This window comes from Sciurus carolinensis, unplaced genomic scaffold (genome assembly GCF_902686445.1).
Source record: "Sciurus carolinensis unplaced genomic scaffold, mSciCar1.2, whole genome shotgun sequence".
NCBI classification, from domain to species: Eukaryota; Metazoa; Chordata; class Mammalia; order Rodentia; family Sciuridae; genus Sciurus; species Sciurus carolinensis.
In genome coordinates this window covers 270,862-288,753 of record NW_025920151.1, presented here as the reverse complement: position 1 = coordinate 288,753, position 17,892 = coordinate 270,862, and the positions used below count along the sequence as shown (strand labels likewise).

General features: G+C 49.6%; 1 pseudogene; it reads left to right on the top strand.

Moving 5' to 3' along the window:
* The first annotated feature begins 770 nt into the window (after window positions 1-770).
* The window catches only part of LOC124974501 (probable RNA-binding protein 19), a 32,032-nt pseudogene continuing 14,910 nt past the window's right edge, over window positions 771-17,892 (top strand).

Below are 17,892 nucleotides of genomic sequence, written 5' to 3'. Positions count from 1 at the left end.
TATTATGAAGAGACAGTGTGTCTTTGGATGGTTTTAAGCAGGGAAGTGACATCAGTGACTTTTTAATAGTTGGACAATTAACTCTAAAATTAGGGTGTTTGGAAACAGCTACTTTAAGTCAAAAAATTTTTTACGAATTTAAAATGAACACATGAATTTGAGAGGAAATCAAACATAACATGAACAACGGGTCATACTAAAAATCCCTAGCTGCCCGTGAAAGGGATAGACAGGTCAGAAACCAGGTGTGACAGCTTAACATTTACTGCCAACCAGATTTTCTGCGATGTTAACAGACCCTGATAGTGAGAAAAACTAACGTTTTCAACAAAATCACTTGGCCGCTGATGAACCCGAAAACCCCTCCGTTTGACAGGGTATGTGTTTAAAGACTCACCTTCACCTCCTGAAGTAGGTGGGTCCCAGAGAGCCAAGCCATCTGGGGAGTGATACTCATGAGCAGGGAGAAGGCCCTCCAGTGATGCAACTGAGCTGCCCAGCAGAGCATGGCTTATCTGGTCTACTGGCTGCCACATGAACTTCAGGGCGCCAACCTCCAGGAGTCAGGGTTGCCTTCACCTGGCAATTGCATCTCCCGCGGGTGACAAGCAGACTCCACCCTGAGTGACAAATCACCGTCAGGCCACCAAGTTTCCCAGACCCCTTGTAGGAAGCTGTGATTCCACCCACCGGCGGGCCTGGGAAAGCCCCCAAGCAGACGCTGGTGAGGATGGTCCCAGTGGAATCTCCCCGTCGCGTCTTCCAGAGCCATGCGCCAGTCCCGCAGGCCACCACAGGCCCCCAGCATGTCCCGCGTGCAGGGGGAGAGGACCGCCGTGTTACCACTGCAACACCCGGAGAGTTTGCGGCCCTGCGCAGAGGGCCCTGAGGTGGACCGGGAGTGTTCACCCGGGGAGACGGGGAGCGGCTGGTCGGGAGCTCAATACTTCTTGGGAATATCCACCATTTCTGAATCAATGACTCTCCCACCGTCCCAATCCCAGACCCTTTTCGCGCCCTCCAACGTACTCACAAGTCCTTGATTACGACCATCTTCCGGGATCTCCGTCACAGCGCTGCAGTTACCTCCTTCTAAGACGCTTGCGGCGGTCCCGCCTCCCAGCCACCGCTGCGCCTGCGCGGTCCTTCCGACGCAACACGTTGCGTCCGCACGCCAGCAGGGCGCTAACTCCGCCCAGTTGTACGCCCCACCCCAGGCGTGTGAGCCCTTCCCTGTAACTGCTGGGAGCGCTGTAGCCCCAGTGCCTTTTATTGCTCCTGCTCCATCTTCTAGCGCGCACGCCCTTGAAGTTTCACACTCCTCAACTGCCTAGGGCGCTGGAGGCTTGTGTGCAGCCTAGTCTTTCTGGTTTTTCAGCTGCTTCCCTGAAAGGTGTTTTGTGGCTGTCAGTGTTGTCCTTTCACTGCTCTAAGAGGAGGACCTTCTAAATTAAGATGAAAATCCTGAACAGCAAGATGGCAGAATAAAGGAGGTCACTTTCCTTCCTGCTCTGCAGGTTCAAGCCAAGAAAGGCAACTTCTACACAAGGTGAGTGACCCAAAAGAAAAGGGGTGTGGGGAACTTTACTGGAACAGATACAACCATTTTTAATTTTGCATTAAAATAATTCTCTTTTAAAGAAATGAAAAATTGGGGAAAAAATGTTTTGTCACCTACGTATATTTTATTCAGTACTTAGTATGCGCTGGGTGTTCTAAGTGCTTTGAATGAATTAGCACATTTAATCCTCTAAGCCAACACATGAGGTGTAGGTACTACTGTGTATTTTAAAAGTGAATATAGTGAGAGATAAAAAGGTGATTTGCTAACTCAAGTTTAGTCAGCTGACTGAACACAAACTCAGGCAATCTGGAAAAACAACCTGAGTTTTTGACCAGTCTACTGTACTGTCTCCTTAAATTGACTATAGCCTGGCCTAGCGGTATTAAAGGAGGCAAACTTGCCTGATCTTGACTTTAGTAAGACTGATTTTTAAGAATGTTTGCTAAAGTTTTGTGGTAGCTTCCCATTATTAAAGGTGTTCTCTTTCTATTTTGAGTTTTATCATTATTTAGTGTTTTTATTTTGCAAAATGTCTTTTCTAGTTTTTTGAGATAATAATTATTATCTTTTGTTAGTTTGATGTGTTCTGTAACTAGATTTTTTAATGTTGAGCTGTCTTGTATTTTCAGAATAAACATTAGCTAACAATGCTTTATATTTATTTTATTTCTCATTTTTCAGATGATTTTAGGTTAGTTTTACTTAATAGTTCTGGAAATTAAGATTGTGAAGATGAGAGACCTTTATAAGTAGTACTGATTAACCTCAGATGACAAACTAATGGCTAATAGCTTATTAGTTTAAAATAAGAATGACTTGTGTATAAGATATTTATTTTTCACTCAACAGGGATTTTTAAAAGCACTTAACTAAAAATAGGTCCAGAAACTGTGAATCTTAGTATATAAACATTATGGCATTTTGGAATTTGTAATCTTATGGTAATTTGGGTGTATTTATGTATGGGGGGGGAAGTTCTTATCTAATTAATAATTTAGTAAAGATCATAATTTGATGCATATTTTATTTGGTGTTTTGAATAGAATTTTTTTTAAGTTTTACTTTCTGTTTTTTGTTTTTATTGCTTAACGCTTTCTTTGGTTGTCACATTAGAGTGTTCTTGAGAAACCTACATTATTGTCTTTCTGAACTTCTCTTTTCCTTGTCTATTCTCATTATAGTCATGGATCACTTAACAACAAGGATACATTTTGGTAAATACATAGTAAAGTGATTTGTTCATTGTATGAACTTCATAGATTGTATTTACATAAACTAAGATAGATATGATATCACTAGGCAATATCATTTATAGGACCACCATGGTAAATGCGGTCTGTTACTAAAGGAAATGATATTACACTGGACATATGAACTTACTTAGGTTTTAAAATCAAACTTTCTTAAACATTTTTGAAGATTAATATGTTGAAAATAATTATTTAGTAAAAAGAGATATGATACAAAGAAGTTTGTCTCTCATGTAACCTAAGAGAAATCAGTGAATTTAAAATAATTATTATTACATTTAAAATGAAATAAGATAAATAACATAAATTCTAAATTTGAGAAAAATACAGTAAATAATTATCAGATATAGTGTATAAAAATTAGAAAATAGCTATTATGTAAAGTGCTCACATCTTATAAAAAATAATAATTTGTAGAATTATTTGTAAGGTATATTAGTTTATATTTTCTCTTCATAAAATATATGTTGATCTATCCATAGCACTTCCAATCACTTCTAAATTTCTTTGCCAACCAACACTGCAGTTTTATTCTTCTTTATGGCTTGTGTTTTATCATGTATGTGTACCACATTTTCTTTGTTTGTTCATCTGTTGAGGGGCACCTAGGTTGGTTCCATAGCTTGGCTCTTGTGAACTGAGCTGCTATACACATTGATGTAACCAAGTCACTATAGTAGGCTGATTTTGAGTCTTTGGATATATGCCAAGAAGTGGAATGGCTGAGTCAAATGGTGGTTCCATTCTGAGTTTTATGAGGAATCTCCCTACTGTTTTCCAGAGTGCTTGTACCGATTTGCAGACCCACCAGCAACATGTGAGTGTACCTTTTCCCCACACCCTTGTCAACATTTATTGTTGCTTGCATTCTTGACAGTTGCCATTCTGACTGGGTAAGATGCAACCTCAGTGTAGTTCTGATTTGCATTTCTCTAGTTGCTTGTGATGTTGAACACTTTTTCATATATTTGCTGACATCATGTTTCTGCTTCTGTGAAATGCCTTTTTAGTTCCTTTGCCCATTTGTTGATTGGGTCATTTGGGGGTTTTGGTGTAGAGATTTTTGAGTTCTTTATATACCTGGAGGTTACTGCTCTATCTGAGGTACAGGTGGCAGAGAATTTTCCCCCATCCTGTGGAATCTCTGTTCGTGTTCTTGATTGTTTACTCTGCTGTGATACCATCCCATTGAGTCTTGATTTTATTCTTGCACTTTAGAAGGTGTTTCATTATTTTGTTTCTTGGTGGAGGTGCTGGGGATCAAACCCTGGGCTTTGTGCATGCTAGGCAAGCACTCACTCTACCAACTAGCTATGTCCCCAGCCCTACTTTAGGAATCTTGATGAAGAATTTGGTTCTTAGGCCGACATGATGGAGAGTTGGGCCTACTTTTTCTTCTAATATGTGCTGAATCTCTGGTCTAATGCGTAGGTCCTTGATCCACTTTGATTGGGTTTTGTGCAGGATGAGAGATGGGTTTCATTTTGTTGCAAATGGATTTCCAGTTTTCCCAGCATCATTTGTGGAGCAGGCTCTCTTCTCCAGTGTATGTTTTTGACACCTTTGTCTAGTATGAGAATCTGTATTTATGTGGGTTCATCTCTGTGTCTTCTGTTCTGTACCATTGATCTTCTTGTCTATATTGGTGCCAATGCCATGCTGTTTTTGTTACTATAGGTCTGCAGTATAATTTAAGGTCTGGTTCACTTTTCTCCCTAAGAATTTCTTTGGCTATTCTGGGCCTTTTGTTTTGTTTTGTTTTGTTTCAGATGGATTTCATGACTGCTTTTTTCTATTTCTATGAAGAACATCAGAACCTTATAGGAATTGCATCGAATCTGTGTGGTGCTTTTGGTAGTATGGCCATTTTAACAGTGTTGATTCTGCCCATCCAAGAACATGGGAGATCTTTCCATCTTCTGAGGTGTTCTTCAATTTCTTTCTTTGGAGTTCTGTAGTTTTCATTGTAGAAGTGATTTCACTTCTTGTTGGATTGCTTTGCAACCATTTTATTTTCTTTGAGGCTATTGTGAATGGGATAGTTTTCCTATTTTTTGCTTTCAGTTGATTCAGTACTGATGTATGAGGATGCAATTGATTTACGAGTGTCAATTTTGTGTCCTGTCACTTTGCTTGATTCGTTTACGAGTTCTGGAAGTTTTCTGGTGCAGTTTTTTGGGTATTCTAAATATAGAATAATGTGCTCAGCAAAATGGGGATGGTTTGTGTTGTTGTTTTCCTATTCATATTCCTTTGATTTCTTTCTTTTGTCTAATTGTTCTGGCTAGAATTTTTAGGACTATGTTGAGTAGAGGTGGTGAAGGAGAGCATCCCTGTCTTGTTTACTTTCTACAGGGAATGCTTTAGGTTTTTCTCCATTTAGAATGTAAGCCTTGTGTTTCACATATATGACATTTGTAATGCTGAGGTATGTTCCTACTATCCCTAGTTTTTCTGGTGTTTTGAACATGAATAGATGCTTATTTGTTTGAATGCTTTTTCTGCCTCTTTCGAGATGGTCATGTGATTCTTGTCTTTAAGTCTACTGATGTCTTGAATTAAACTTATTGATTTCCATATGTCGAACCAACCTTGCATCTCTGGATGAACCCCACTTGATTCTGGTGCACTATCTTTTGAACGTGTTTCTGTATACAATTTGCCAGTATTTTTACATCTGTGTTCATTGGGGATATTGGTCTGAAATTTTCTTTCCTGGATGTGTCTTTGTCTAGTTTTGGTATCAGGGTGATAGAAATTTCATGGAAAGTTTGGAAGGGTTTTCTCCTTTTCTAGTTCATGGAATAATTTGAGAAGGATTTGTGTGAGTTCTTCTTGAAGTTCTGGTAGAGCTTGGCTGAGAAATCATCTGGTCCTGGGCTTTTCTTGTTTGGTGGGCTTTTGATAGCATCTTCAATTTCATTGCTTGAAATTGATCTGTTTAGATTTTGTGTGTCCTCCTGATTTGATTCAATTTGGGTAGGTCATGTCTCTCTAGAAATTTGTTGTTATCTTCAAGATATTTTATTAGAATATAAACTTACAAAATCAGTTCTGATTATAATCTGTATTTTAGTAGAACCCATTGTGATATTTCCTTTTTCATCATGGATTTTGGCGATTTGAGTTTTCTCTCTTTCTCTTTGTTGGCTTGGCTGAGGGTTTATCAATTTTGTTGTTTTTTTTTTTTTTTCAAAAAACCAACTTTTTGTTTTGTCGCTTTTTTCAGTTGATCTTTTGTTTCAATTTCATTGATTTTGGTTCTGGTTTTGATTGTTTCTACTGTGTTTGGTGTTGATTTGTTCTTTTTCTAGAGCTTTGAGAATGTGGTGTTAGGTTTTTTATTTGTTGACTTTGTATTCTTTTGGTGAATGAGTTCAATACAGTGAACTTTCCTCTTAGCATTTCCTTCATAGTGTCCTAGAGATTTTGATACGGTTTCTTTGTTTAGTTTCCGTTTGAAGTAGCTGTCAGTGATGAGAGGGTTGTGTTGGAGTCACATAGTGTTATTGTGTTGTGGTGCATTTGAGTTTTGGAGTTGGGAATAGTTGGTTTGATGTATGTATATGCTCCATTGTCTGGGGCATAGATGTTTGTGATTGCTATGTCTTGTTGAGATACGATTCCCTTGAGCAGTGTGAAGTATTTTTTGTTCCTTCTGATTAACTTTGGCTTGAGGTCCACTTTGTCTGATATGAGGATGGAAACCCCTGCTTGTTTATGCGATCCTGGGAATATGTTTTCCCTATCCTTTTTTTTTTTTTTTTTTGCGGTGCTGGGGATTGAACCCAGGGCCTTGTGCTTGCAAGGCAAGCACTCTACCAACTGAGCTGAATATCGTTGCCTATGAGGTGAGTCTCTTGGAAACAGCATATCATTGGATCTTGTTTTTTGATCCAATCTGCCAGTTTGTATTTTGATTGATGGGTTTATGCCATTTATATTCAATGTTATTGTTTAGATATGGTTTCTATTCCCTGTCATTTTGATTTATTTCTGGTTCAAATTGGTTGCTCCATTGATTTGCTGCACAAAAGGGACTTTCGGACATGGAGTACCTGAAGTCCAAGATGGTGGCCGCCGAGTCATCCTCAGAGGAGGAGATTGAGGACGAAGCAGTGAGCTGTGATGAAAGGAGTGAGGCAGAGGAGTCCTCCACCACTGAGACCCAGCAGGTGCGAGGAAGCACAGGGGCCCTGCCTGGGAATAGGAGGCCACAGGAGCCCGGAGCATAGGTGTGTGCCTCTGGGGGACAGGGAGGGGTTCTGTGCATGTCCACGTGGTCCTGCGGCCCCATTACTGGGGTGCCACGTGGAGGAAAGACTGCCCCCTCTGAGCTCACTGCCTGCCATAGCTGGAGGAGCCGCCTGCCACCTGTCAGGGCTCTGGGAGGAGTGAGGGTGGTGGCCGTGTTGCACATGGTGTTCAGTAACAAGGCAGATGGACTTGAACAGGCCGTCGTTGATATGTGAGTTTAGTCAAGCCCTGACGATGTGCCTGGTGACGAACCCGCCATCACGGAATGTCCTCACAGTCTCTGGGGCCATTCTTCTTCCATTTCATAGGTGAGGAAACTGAGGCCCGGAGAAGGGAAGTGACAGGCTCCCATGATGGGGTCAGGCCCCAGCCCAGGTCTTCCAGGCTTTGAAGTTGAGAGTATACAGGTGGACACGACCCTTGAGGATGGCTACCTTGTCCCCCAATGGGGAGTCCTCTGCTCCAGACACAGGGCACTTGGATATGTGTGTGTCCCCATTCTTGAGTTGGAAGCAACCAGTCTTTTGCTTCCCAATGAGAGGAAGGGACTCCCTCTGCCTCCTCTTCTCTTTCCTCTTCCTCCTCCCTCCTTCCTAGTTACTGTGCCCTGCAGGGAGTCTGGGAGTTCAAGGCCCAGTCTCATCTCTGACCCTTGGGGGCTGCTTGGCCTGGGGGGATGCTTCAGCCCACAGGCCTCTCTGATCCTCGTCTGCAGAAGACATCCTTTGGCTCATGGCAGTCTCTGCTGGGGAGTGAGTGCTAGCTGGGCAAGTTTTAGCACCGAAGGATCTACCAAAACTTAGGTTGTGCAGAGCTATCTGGAGTCCAGAATTATAGGAAAAGGTGCCGAATTCAGAATCCATGTGGAATTAGAGGCTCAGTAGGAGGCTGGCCTCTGCATGTAGCATGGAGCCAGCTGAAATCAGTGGCTGCAAGGTAGGTGCCTCAGCTCCTACTGCTGCCCTGGCCCTCTGCTGGCCAGTGGCCTGCTCACCTGTCCATGGTGTGCTGACCTGGCTGCAGCTCTCACTTCAGAGGCAAATGGGGATCCTGCATCCACTGCCTCTGCACTGGCCAAACCCTTAGTCTGGCAAGCACAGGCGCCAGCACTTCATGCCACCCTGGCTGCAGCTGCTCCTGGAGCTGCGACGTCCTGGTCTGTCCCCTGCTCCCACCACCTCCAGGAACCCACTGTGGCCTTTTCTCTTTGTTCTCAGAGAAAGCAGCGAACGAGAAGGAGCCCACCACCTCCCACACCATGAAGCTGCAGGGAGCCCCGTTCAGTGTCACAGAGGTATGTGCTCTCAGGACAGGGCGAGGAGGAGGCCACTCAGGTTGAGAGCTGGAAGGAGTCACAGACCAAAAAGGCTGACCGATGGCATCTTGGGCATCACCAAGGAGGGACTGCGATGGCTGCCTCGAGCAGGAGGAGGCCTGTTCTGCTCCCTCACCTACAGCAGGGCTGGCCTGTGGTCAGACGGTCCCTGTGGAGAGTCCTTCCCCATTTTGCAGTGGGTGGCCGCTATAGGTGCTTGTGAGTGTGGAGCTGTCTTCAGAAACAGGCCACAGTTCGGCTGGCACCATGGCTGCAGCTGACTGGCCCTAGAGCTGCCTTAGCAGAGGACCCTGTTCTCACGCCCGCCTCGTGACAGCCATAGAGGTTCCCCATATGAGATCCTAGAAGACACAGCTAAATAAAAAGAATGAAAGTCACCTATAACCGGGATGGCCGTGTGAATGACTGTGAGTGGGCATAGCCAGAGGGGGTGCCAGGATACAGGTGTGATCGCTGCAGGTCTGACGACAGGAGGTGATCCGCAGGTGCCCACTGTCCTCAGCACACTGGGCTGTCCCGCCCCAATTCCTGGGTCCCACCCAGTGACAATCCCTGACATTTGGGACAAACCTTCTTAAGTGTCCTTTTCTTTGTGCACTGACGCTGACCTCTGCCGTTGGTTTGCTTTTTCCACATCCCTCTGTGAGGACTGGCTTGCGACACTGCCATTTTCCTTCTTGCATGTTCTTCCATGCTCGGGGACATTTTGATACACTTTCCTGGTCTCCTAAATGGGGATATGGGGCTTAGAATATTTTGCTATTAGAAATACTGAAGCAGTTCCTTGAGATCGAGGTCAGTTGGGTTTTGTTTTATTTGTTTGTTTGTTTTTTTTAAATTTGGTACCCAGGATCGAACCTCAGGGTATATAACCACTGAGCCACATCCCCAGCCCTTTTTATGTTTTATTTTGAGACAGGGTCTCATTCAGTGGCTTAGGATCTCACTAAGTTGCTGAGGCTGGGTTTGAATTCATGATCCTCCTGCCTCAGCCTCCCAAGCTGCTGGGAAGAGTGGCGTGCACCACGCCCATCCTAGTTAACATTTTTTTAGGGAAAAATACTCCTCATAATGAGAAAAGTTTCAGAAACATCAAGGATTTGAGCTGAACAAATTTCTTTCTATGGAATTTGCAAACTTTGATGGAAAAATAGAAAATGGACGTGTTGACTGCCTACCAGCCAGAAACCCTGTAGGCCACAGCTGCCATGGGTTCAGAAGGTGGACTGCAGAATCCATAGCCTGAACAGCAGGCAAGAGGCACCAATTTCTCTAATTTACACAGATTCTTATGAAGGATATATGACCTGCCCAACAGAAAAATGGAGAAAGGACAAGAGGTTTTTGAAGAAAAAGAATTCAGGTGGCCTGTACAGATGCTTGAATTTATTCATAATTATTAAAAACAAAATTGAAACTGCAAGTTCAGGTTTTTCACTTGCCAAAGTGGCATACATTTTTCACATTTGGCAATAAACATTTTCATGCCTTTTGAAGGACAACATAGAAGTGTCAGGCAGAATTAGGAACATCCAGGCCTTTGCCGAGCTGGTGCTGAGCTTTGCCCCACAGGTGGATCCCCTGAGCACACCAGAGTCTGAACTCAAGAAAATTCTTTGCAACCTTCCTTTTATTATTTAGACTTAATGTGTTGATTTATAGTCATCAGTAAGAACAGAAAAGCAAAGCTCCTAGGGATGCATTGTGTCAGTGTAGACGGGGTCCCCGGGAGTCCTGCTGGCAGGTCGGTGGAAGGTATCCATCAAGCTCTGGCAGTGCGGGTGGAGGCAGGCCATCCCTGTGGCCTTGTTAGGCACATAGGGTGGTTTTTGCAACCTGCTCACCAGCAGGTGATTGTTCAGGGTCCGGCTGTCACATGAGACCTTTCCCAAGGCAGAGCCGCCAGCAGTGCCAGAGTAGGCTCAGAGTTCAGAGGACCTGTCTCTTGGCCTGGGACAGTGGGAGCAGACTCCAAGGGACGAGGCCATGCTGGCAGGCCGGGTGAGGTCCCAGGGGCTCAGGCTGCTGCCCCGCTACAGAGCCTGCTGCCGGGCCCATCGCTTTCCCAGCTGGAGCATCTGGCAGCCTGCAGCCAGGGCCTGGGTCCCCAGCCAGGTGTGTCAAGTCCCAGGCTCCCCAGAGCCCTGACTCTCTCCTCCTGCAGGTGGACGCTGCATCAAGGTGTTCAGGGAGAAGCACGTGCCCACAGCCAAGGGGACCCTGCAGAACAGTGTGCAGCCCTGACAAGGTCGGACACTCAGGAAGAACGAGGAGGAGGAGGACCTGGCTGACTCCAGGAGGCTCTTTGTGGGCAACCTGCCCTACGCCAGCACCGAGGAGGACCTGGAGGGGCTCTTCTCCTCCTATGGTAGGGATCTGCTCCTGGCCATGCACCCCTGCTGTTCCTGGCTCCCACTTGGCTGGGTCCGCCCCATCTGCCTCCCACTTGCTCTTGACCTTGGGCAGTGACTCCAGCTGGTCTCCTCATCTGAAAACAGGACTTGCTGTTCCCACTGCAGATCCAGTGGCATCTTTTGCTTTCTGTACTTGAACTTGGATTCCTTTGTTTTTTAATGGTGCTGGGCATTGAACCTAGGGTCGCTCTGCCACCCAGCTACATCCCAAGTTTTTTTATCTTTTAATTTGAGACTGTCTTGGTAAGTCCATGAGGCTGGCCTTGATCCTTCTGCCTCAGCCTTCCAAGTCCCTGGGATCACAGGCATAGCCAGCACGCCCAGCAGAACTTGATTCCTTAGCTCTCTCTGACCAAATGCAGAGCAGGAGCGATGGAGGCATTTTCCTGAGATTTCTTGGCTTCTGGTGTTGGAATTCAGCAGCCGCCTAGCCCTCCCCACACACCCTGCTCCTGCCTGGGAATGCTTTTCTTTCTCAAGTCTTCCCAAGCAAACCCAGCTTCTGAGAAGAGGCAACAGCCAGGGCCATCTTTGGTTTTGTTGCTGTTTCTTCTTGGGCTGGGGACTTGCAGGTCTGTAGTTGAGCTCGGTCACAGGGGCCGTTTGTTGAGGGGAGGAAGGTGGACTCACAGTGCAGGTGAATCTGTGCTCTGGAGATGCTGCTGGCGCCCTTGTCTCCAAGGAGACTGGCCTGGGTGTGGAGGATCAGCGAGGCCGTGTGAGTGTGGCTTGGGCCAAGGACAGCTCAGAGGTCCCAAGTGGAACCAGCTTGCAGGCCAGGTGATGGGACCTGAAGTACTGTCCATGCTGTCCTGCTTCCCAGGTCCTCCCACGGGCTGGTGCCCTGGCCACACAGCAGCGCTGAGTGGATGGGAGGGTGTTTGACCATAGACTGCAGGTATCCATTTGGGATGTGGCCACACCTGGTGTTCAGAGTGGAACCACTGCAGACAGTGTCCTCTGAGAGGGACTGTGTCACAAACACTTACATGGCACTAACTGCAGCAGGCCTTGGGTAGTGACCGCACACTAACTTTTGGACCCTTGAGGCCACTGTGTGTGTGGCAACTGTTGTGCCATGCACAGGTGAGAGGAGGAGGCCTGTGTGGGTGAGGCCACTGCCCAGGACAGGCTGTGCACAGCAGGCCTTGGAGCCAGGTGCAGCCTGGCACCTTCCTCCTTGCTTCTTAGGGTGGGCACGAGGGGACTGGGAAATGACACCCTTTACCTGGAGGTGGACCTTGTGGCTGGCAGTCGCCCTCCTTCCCTCGGACTGTGTGGGCATGGCCAGTGCACAGCAGCTGTTCTGTGTTCCTGTGTCTGACCCTTAGTGCCCAGCACTTTCCCCTGATCTTGGGCCCAGCTCCAACCCAGGTGACTGACACTCTCCTGTCCTCAGGTCCCCTGTCAGAGCTCCACTACCCCATTGAGAGCATGACCAAGGAACCCAAGGACTTTGCCTTCGTCACCTTCTGTTCCCTGAGCATGCGTTGAAGGCCTACACGGCCATGGGTGGACAGGTGTTCCAGGTGATTTTGCTTATAGGCCCGCCGGGGTCACCAAACCTGGTGACAGAGGAGGGATGACCCTTTGGAATGCAGGGAGCTCTGCTCTTCAGGGTCACCTTGCGATGTGTCCAGGCCACCTCCCCTCCAGTGCACCTTCATTCACAGTGTATGGACCTTGTGGGCTCTAGGCCAGACCTGGCCCACCCACGGCCTGCTCATGTTCTCCCTGTGCAGGGTCTGGGGGCACAGTGTGAGGGGTTGTGGGGTGTCACAGAAGGGCACCTTTCCCTTGGTATGGCCATGTCGGGGACCCCAGTACCAGCTGGTCCAAGAGTAACCATGCGTCTGCTCCGGCTGCTGTCCCTGTTCTTCTGCAGTTCTAGCCCTGGGTCCAACTTGTTTAGGACAGGAGGCCCCACTAGACAGGAGGCCCCACTAGAGGGCGGGGCTGGAGGGCGGGCGGGCAGCTCACCCACTTCCTCCCCTGTCTCCGCAGGGCAGGATGCTACACGTGCTGCCGTCCGCCATCAGGAAGGAAGCCAGTGAGGATGCCGACACTCCTGGCTCATCCTATAAGAAGAAGGCGGCGTCCAAGGACAAAGCCAGCAGCTCCAGGTCCTTGCCAGCCCCGCCCAGGCTCTGCTTGCCCTCTCTGCCTTTCCCGACCACCTGTATAGGGTTTGCTGCTATAGCTTGAGGTTCATCCTCACCTCTGAGCTGGCTTCCCCACTGTGGATGGGGAGAGCGGTGCTGAGCTCACTTACACTCTGAGGTGTCGCATCCACTACGAGTGGATGGTTGCCACCTGCTGGGCCCTTGCACAGGCCGGCTGCTGGCACTACCAGAGGTTGGATCTGTCAGCCCCGCTGCCTGTGGGTGGGGAGCCCACCCAGGTCAGGCGAGGTGGCGGGAGGGCTAGGAAGGCAGGGAGGCTTATGACATGCTATTTGTCTGCGAGAGAGCGCCCATGGGTCTCAGCGTGGCTTGTCCTGCTTTGCCCCTGCCCACAGCTCCCACAACTGGAACACGCTGTTCATGGGGCCCAATGCTGTGGCTGATGCCATCGTACAGAAGTATAGTGCCACCAAGAGCCAAGTGTTGGACCACGTGAGTGACCCATGACTTGCGAGCTTCATGTCCGCAGATCCTCTTGGCAAATCTGTCCAGGACTGGACCCCTGCGGGGTTCTTTCTGGGCAAAACCAGGAGCACATTTCAGCCACGTGTCAAGGGACATCCCTTGATTCTGCCCATTGGCTGCTTTCTCCATGGTCCTCTGCCCTTCAAGACACTGGATGCCAGCCTGTCTGTAGAGGTGGATGGCAAGCCCATGTGTAACTGAATGGCCTTGTGGCCACATTTTTAAAAAGAAGCAGGAAAATTAATAGTAACAGGTGCCCTCTTCAGCTAACGCATCTGAGGGATCATCGCTTCACTGCACCCAGCGTAGTCATAGGGTGTTTCTCCTCCCACATTCCCACCCAGGCCACTGAAATACATGCGTAGCAGGACATGGGTTTGAATGAGCCACGGCTCAGGTGCCCAGTGGCTCATGGATGCCATGCTGGGCAGTGCAGCTTGGCCTGAGTTGGAGGGAAGACCAAGGGACAGTCGCGGTGACTCTGGTGATGTGAGTGCCCCGAGCACCAGTTCTTCATAGTGCCGGGACAGGGTCCTGCCTTCTAGAGCCTTCAGGTGCCTTCTGGAGCCTCCTAGTGGAGACAGGTGGAGAGAGGAGAGCCTGGTCTGGTCAGGAGGTGACAGAGCAAGGACTGCTTGGTGTGAGGGGTTGGGGTCAGGGTCAGCCCTGGAGAAGCCCCCAGGGGCTGCAGGAGGAGCTGCAGACCTGCCCACTGAGGAAAAGGAAGAGCCCGAGTGGGTGTGGGGACTCGTTGCTGGAGAGGGCGCCCGAGGGGGTCAGGTGGGTGTGGCTGGGTGAGGGGCACCGCTGAACCCACTTCCACTGGGTCTGCTTAGCTGCTGGCTGGAGAGAGCAGATCAAGTCCACCTGATGGCCGCGGGTCTCCTTTCCTCCCTCCCTCAGGAGACCAAGGGCAGCGTGGCTGTCCGTGTGGCCCCTGGGGAGACCCAGCTGGTCCAAGAGGTGCAGCGCTTCCTCCTCCACAATGGGGTCAGCCTGGACTCCTTCAGCCAGGTGGGTCCCCACTGCCCTCCCTGTGGACTCTGATGGCCCCAACTGGTGGCTGCTGCAGAGCTGGGGATGGGGCTCCAGGGAGGCTGGGGGTGTGTTGACAGGCCCTGTGGTGACTGGAATCAATACCTGAGGGCTCAATGCTCCGCTGCCCCTCGCAGGGACAGGCTGCTCCTGGGGCTTCTCCATGCCTGTGGCAGCAGGTGGCCTGCAGTTCCACACTGAGATGCCAGTCTGATCAGTGGAACATCGGCTGGGGCACCTGGGAGGTTCAGCAGGCTGGTCATTCACTGTCAGGGTCTGCACAACTCAGTGGGGGGCTGGAGGCTGACCGCTCAGCAGAGCTGCCCAACTGGAGCCAGCACGTGGCCTGCTGGAGAGGGTGGCGCCTCCTGGGTCTGCTTCCCAGGCACCTGGCCCCTGGGACCCCAGACAGTGCTGGTGTCAGACTGGAACCCTGCTGCTGTTCTCACGAGTCCTGTGCACTCCACAGGCCACAGCAGAGGGAAGCAAGATCCTGATTCTGGCCAAGAACCTCCCCGCAGGCACCCTGGCAGTTGAGTTGCGGGAGACCTTAGGCCACTTCGGGAGCCTGGACTGAGTGCTGCTGCCCAAGGGTGGCATTACTGCCATCATAGTGGAGTTCCTGGAGCCCCTGGAGGTGCACAGGGCCTTCTGACACCTGGAAACTCCAAGGTAGGGCTGCCCCATGGGAGAGGGGGCTGGCTTGTGGGAAGGCCCTCAGCCTGAGCTCCACCCTCCCGCAGCACAGCTGCAAAAAGCGCCTGCCCCGCCCCCTGCCCCACCCCTGCTTTCCCTGCCTTCCTTTCCTGCTTTAACTTGAGCCTTCACTGTCTGCTTCTCTGCTGTCCTGTACCCGTGATAAGCTGAAAGTCAGTTCTCTACACAGGGCTGTTTAAGAATATCTATAGCCACTGCATGTTGGCTTAGACCAACAGAAAGTCATCTGTGGCAGAGCTGGCAGGCAGGTGTCCAAGTCCAGGGTGTGGCCAGCACCTCCAAGAACTCTGGGGAGGACCTGTCCTTGTCTCTGCCACCATTGGGTTCCTGGTGTCCCGCGTATCCCTGAATCACTACCATCCCACTCCCACCTGTGCCCCATCTTTGGGCCTTCTTGGTCCCAAATCTCCTGGGTTTACAGTCCACCCAGATAACACAGGACATCCCACCTTGGGATCTTGGTGACAGTTGCATGGGACATCTCCTTAGATTCTGGGGTGGAGGCATAGCCGTCTCTTGGGGAGCCACCATTTAACCCACCACGAGTACTTTGTCCAGCGACTTAATGCTTTGCAGACCCCTGTCCCCCAGTGATCCTCAGGGCAGGCATTGCAGGTGTGGAGGTCATTTCTCCACAGCTGCTGCCCCACGTGGTCATCCCCAGCTAGGGCCCTGCCCACTGTACTGCCAGGCAGTCAGTGAGCTCCTGACCCACAAGACAGGTGCCGGTGCCAGCACCACAGACGCCCTTCTTCCTTCCTCCCACTGCTGTGGGAAGGAATCATCACCAGGTGAAGGGTGGCAAAGGGCCCGCCCAGGCAAGGCCACATCCCTCTTCTGCACATAGGGAAACAGGCCCAGTGACGCAAAGTCACCCAGCTCAGAAGTGGCACAGCTAACTCTCTGCTCCCCAGTCTGGCTCCCGAGCATGAGTTTTCTTTTTTCTTTTTCTTTTTTTTTTTTTTTTTTTTACTGGGGATTGAACCCAGGGACATTTAATCACTGAGCTACATCCCCAGCCCTTATTTATATTTTATCAGCGACAGGGTCTCATTGAGCTGCTTAGGGCCTCCCTGAGTTGCTGAGGCTGGCTTTCAACTTGCGATCCTCCTGCCTCAGCCTCCAGAGCTGCTGGGATTACACGCGTGCCCCACAGCCCCTGACTGCTTATTTTTTTTTCTTTTTTTTTTCTGATTGTAATCAACTTGTGAACCTCGCCTTGTGAAATTTGAAACAAGTCCCAGAGGGCCAAAGTTGACAAGTATCCTTCCACCCTGCCCTGCAGCTCCCAGCACCTTCTACTGAGGCAGCCATTAGCAACATCTGTGTCTCCTTAGTTAAGAAACTGCCTCTGAATGTGTGTGTGGAACAAGAGCGCTTCTATGGGCGACTGCACTGACTTCCTGCTGGAGCCACGCCTTGCTAGCAGTTCTTCCCCTTGTCACACTCCCCCTTTCATCCTCTGACTAGAGTAAATGCAGGGGTGCCTTGACTCCACCCTAGTGCAAGGCAGCAGAGGCGTGGGCTCTCCTTTGCAGCCTGAGGCACAGCCCAGGGGCCAGAGTGTTTTTCTCTTGGGGCTCTGGGCCGCATTTCTCTTTCTGGCTCCTCTGCCCTGGGGAGCACCCATCTCCTCTGACCCTCAGGCTCTTCAGCTGCACGTGGGACTGAGTCCCTCTCCAGCCATGTCCCTAGATGGAGTCCCACAGGTTGGCACTTTTGCCTCTGCAGTTCCACCACATCCTACTGTATCTCAAGTGGGCTCCAGGTGGCGTCTTCTCCAGCACAGCCCCACAGAGGAAAGAGCACCAAGAGGCACCAGCAAAATCTGCAGAAAAGAACGTGGTGGAGCCAGAAATGGGTAAGAACAGGTCTATGTGGGAGGAGAGCAGGGCAGCACGGAAGTGTTCATCAGGTCACTGGTTTAACACTTTGTTCATCTTGCACACCAACGGACTTCGGTCTCTAATTGTACAGGTGTGTAAAACATCCCTGAAAAATAGAGCATCAGAGCTGGGCACGGTGGTGCATACCGCTTATCCCAGCAGTTTGGGAGGCTGAGGCAGGAGGATTGTGAGTTCAAAGCCAGCCTCAGCAACTTAGTGAGGCACTAAGCAACTCAGTGAGACACTGTTTCTAAAATATAAAATAGGGCTGGGGGTGTGGCTCAGTGGTTAGGCACCCGTGGTTCAATCCCTGGTACCAAATAGAGCTTTGTGAGTGCAATGTAAGGTAGAAGCTGAGGGTGAGGGAAGAAAACCTAGATCTCTTCATACTCAGAACAGTCAGTAAAGTGTCCCTGCTCCGTAGGTAGGGTGAGCTGACAGCAGTGAAGAGAGCACTATTTGCATGTGGCACAGTCCCCCTGGTGTCCAGCGACTGCACAGGCAGGAGAGGGAAGAGCAGTGGTGGGCCACGCCGGCCTGGGCAGTCCCAGCCCCATGGCTGACCTGCACAGTGGGTTTGTGAGCAGGGTAAGCGTTCCTTGCCAGGACTGTTGTGCAGACTGCAGGACCTGGCACGTCCCTGGACCTCACCCCTCTCAGGATTCCTGAGAACTGAGACCCGCCTCATACCCACAGCTGCCCCAGGAGACGGGCAGCTCCCCAGGGACCCACAACCACACCTTGTAGTCAGACACCTTCAGGAGCCTCCTGCGGACTGGGTTGTT